Source organism: Tupaia chinensis, unplaced genomic scaffold, assembly GCF_000334495.1.
Source record: "Tupaia chinensis unplaced genomic scaffold, TupChi_1.0 Scaffold148646_1, whole genome shotgun sequence".
Taxonomy (NCBI): Eukaryota; Metazoa; Chordata; class Mammalia; order Scandentia; family Tupaiidae; genus Tupaia; species Tupaia belangeri.
The window spans coordinates 17,930-21,874 of NW_006208495.1; the positions used below are offsets into that span (position 1 = coordinate 17,930).

Sequence of the window (3,945 nt, forward strand, 5' to 3'; positions counted from 1 at the left end):
AAACAACCTCAGCCACCTTCACTCAAAAAATTAACAAACTGAGCTAAAACCCATAGAGAAATTTAAGGGACCTATAGTAGCCATGACAACCTTGAAAAAGATAAGCAAAGCTGGAGGAAACATATTTGTAGATTGTAATTACTAAAAAGTGATAACAAGGCCAGCAAGTGGTGTGGAGTTTAAAGTGTTGGATCCCTTATGGCGGACTGCGTGATAGGAGTCCCAGACTCGACAGTGCATGTGTGTGCATGTCCCAAACCCAGAGGAGACTGAAGGAGAAGGGACTGCAGAGTGGCCATCTCGCCATCCCTCCTCCTCTCTATCTGTCTCTCTGGTGAATGCACATACCCTACAGCCTCCCCCCCCCCAAAAAAAAATAATGACAGTCAAGAAAAATCTGGCAATGGCATAAATATAGGCATATAGAATGGTGGAATAGAATAGAAAGTCCAGAAATAAACCCATTTATGTATGGTCAATTGATTTTCAGCAAGAGCGCCAAAATATTTTAACAGGGAAAGAATTGTCTTTTCAATTAGAACTGTATATATACTTGCAAAAGAATGAGCACATCATATACAAAATCATATACAAAAATCATGTATATATATATACACAAAAATTAGCTCAAAATGGAGCAAAACGCTGAATGTAAGAGGTTAAATAGTAAAGCTATTAGAAGAAAACATAGCTGTAACTCATGGTGTCTTTGATATAACATCAAAAACACAAGCAACAAAGAAAAAATAGATAAATTGGACTTCAGAAAAATTAAAACTTTTATACATCAGGACCAGGAGATGGCATAATGGTTATATCACTGGACTCCTACGTAGATGACCGCGGTTCGATTCCTGGACCCAGCAGTTTAAATTCACGCCAGATGTGTGTGCGCACAGGCTCCAGATCCTGAGAGGACAATGAAGGAGAAGGGATTGGGGCATAGCCATCCCTCCTGGGGGCTTATTTCTCACTTTCTGTCTCTATGGAGAGCACACACTCTCTATAGCGAAAATCTTTCTAAAAAAAATAATAATTATACATCAAAGAACACAATCAAGAAAGTAAAAAGAAGCAAAATAATTGGAGGACATTATTATAAATCAGCTTCAGTTGTGCAGTAATATCACAATGCTCATTGATGTTGGAGCCATATCAGAAGATCACAGGATCACATCCCAAAGGTTCTCATACTTCCTTGGCGAGAATTATATTGCTTATTCTGTCCTGAATCAGAAACTATTAACCCAGTAGATTACCTTGAAATCAACCAGGCACAACTTTGTGCCAAACAATATAGTTAGCTTCCTTTGAAATATATGACTGCATGTGGGAAAGGGAACGAAGCTAGTTCCTGATTTAAAAATAAAAAATGTAAAGGATAATGGATCCTGGGTTTCCAACAAGCAGTATCTACCACAATATTAATCTCTCCCTCTTTTTTTTTTTTTTTTAGTTAATCTACATTTTGAGCTTTTTCTTTCTTTTTTGTATTTGTTATTATTATTATTATTTAATTGACCAGAGAGAGAGAGAAAGGGAAAGTGAGAAAGGAAACTGCCAGGTCTGGTACTTGAATCACAATCAACCACGTGGAAATCCACAACTTTAACCACCATGCCACCTGCCAGGCCTAATATCTCTTTTGCTCCAAGTAGAAATTAGAAAACTACTGTGTATATTTATGTATAATGTAGGGAAGTGTGTTTAAGAATAGATGGCTAGCTTGTAACAGAGCTAAGAAGTTAGGGGATCGAAATTTCTCTTCACTTAGCATGTATATTGTTACAAAGTCTCAAGATTGTGTTCTGCATTGAACATTTGTATGTAACAGAGATTGTAGGAAGGTTCCAGACAACTTTTAATTGTTTTTTTGTTTTTGTTTTTTTTGAGAGGTTTTTGCTATAGGGCATGTGCGCTCACCAGACAGACAGAGAGAGACAGAGAGACAGAAAGCAAGAAATCACCCCCCAGGGGGGATGGTCTTGCCGCAATCCCTTCTCCTCCATTCTCCTCGGGATCTTGGGCATGCACACACACGCGCCCAGCGTGAGTTTTAAGCCACTGGGTCCGGGACGCAAACCGCGGTCAACTACGTGGGAGTCCAGCGACATAGCCATTATGCTAGCTGCTGGTCCAACAACTTTTAATTGGTTTTGAAATGTAGAAACTCATTCAAACTGAGTCAAGTAAAAAATGAGTATAAAACCCAAGGCCAGAAATAAGAACTTGACTATGCAGAGATAGGCACTGAAAACTGAAAGAGAAGGCTTCTACTTTTAGTGTTTTTTGTTTGGCAAGGCCAGATACTCTCTGTTTATTCTACATATCCCCTAACTACATCCCCCATTTTTTTTTTTTTTTGCCATTTCAATTACTATCCTTATTCCTAATTTTTTCTTTAACAATCTCTGCTTGTGTATGCCTTTAATATACCCTGAAGCCATCCCAAGCTCTATAATCTTTTAGCTCGAATATTGCAATGATTAATTTTAGGTGTCAACTTGACTGGATTAAGGGATACCTAAGGAACTGAGTAAGTATTATTTCTGGGTGTGTCTATAAGCATATTTCCAGAAGAGATTGGGATATGAGTCAGTGGAGTGAGTGGGAAAGATTCACCCTCAATAGAGCAGGGGCCACCCAATTGACTGGGAGTCTGGATAAAACATATAGGTAGAGAAAAGGTAAATTATTTCTCTCTTTCTCTCCCGAAGATACGACATCTTTCTCCTCCTGATTTTGGACATGAAAACTCTAGGTGCTCCATCTTTTCAACTCTAGGATTTATATCAGCAGCCCTTTAGGTTCTTGGGCCTTCCGCTCCAGAATGAGAGTCACCACATTAACTTCCCTGATTCTGAAGCCATCAGATTTGGAGTGACCAATGCTGCTGGCCTCCCTGAGTCTTCACTTTACACACAACCTATGTTGGGACTTCTCTACCTCCTAATTACGTGAACCAATTCCCCTAATAAATCCCTTTTTGTCTATTTCCTATTGGTTCTATCTCTGAATAATACAAACATATACTACAAACTGATTAGATTATGTGTTCACTCTTGAAAAATAATCTGCTTGTTTACTGCTCAATTGACCTTGGGTCATGTGTTGATCTTTGGTCTAGCCAGTCATTATTGGAGGAAGAGGTTTTTCAATAGTATTTAGCAAAATAAGTGCTGCCATTTTGTAGAGTTCTAGCTCTAGACAGTAACATTTAACTACAATATGGAGAAAGGTTACTATCATTTCAGTAACTCTAGCTTTCCAATTGTTTTATGTTCCTTTCCAATTAATCTCCAATTGTCATTGATTTGGGCTTCACCACACTTCTCTCTCCATCTAATCTCTCTGGAAAGTGCCTAATGATCTGTAAACATTGGGGTCAAAAGGTCAGGCTCCTTGTCTTTACAGTAACTTATTGGTAGATAGGCACAAATATTCTGTAATAAATGACTCTTTCTACCAATTGATTGATTTTTTTTTTTAATAAAATCACTGCTTATGAGGACCAGCTTAGATAATTTCCTAAAGTTGGGTAAGTAGCTTTATAAAACCTATTCAATTCAAAACAATATTAAGTATCCATATATATGCTATATTTTGTTTTGGCCTTATTGCCAGCCTTAATCAGTTGGAAGGTATATTTGATGCTGGATTTTGACTTAGGAAGAGATAGTTATAGATGCAAGTAACAGAAATCATGTGAAGTAAATATGGTGTGTGGGTGCCAGCAGGTGGCATAATGGTGAAAGAGCTGCACTCCTCCCACATGATTGATCATGGTGGAGTCCCAGACCTGGTGTCTTGACAATCACGCCAGGCACATGTGCATGTGTTTAGGGACCAAGGTGACTGGATCTATGCGCTAAACCCCATCTTTCAGACCCCAAAAAAGCTCAAACTGAAGCCATTTCAATTTGAGGAGTGTCCTGCCATGTTCAG

At 38.5% G+C, this 3,945-nt stretch overlaps 1 pseudogene; it reads left to right on the forward strand.

The window, feature by feature from the left end:
• The window catches only part of LOC102469042 (keratin, type I cytoskeletal 18 pseudogene), a 5,879-nt pseudogene extending 2,918 nt beyond the window's left edge, over positions 1 to 2,961 (forward strand).
• The last annotated feature ends 984 nt before the right edge of the window (positions 2,962 to 3,945 follow it).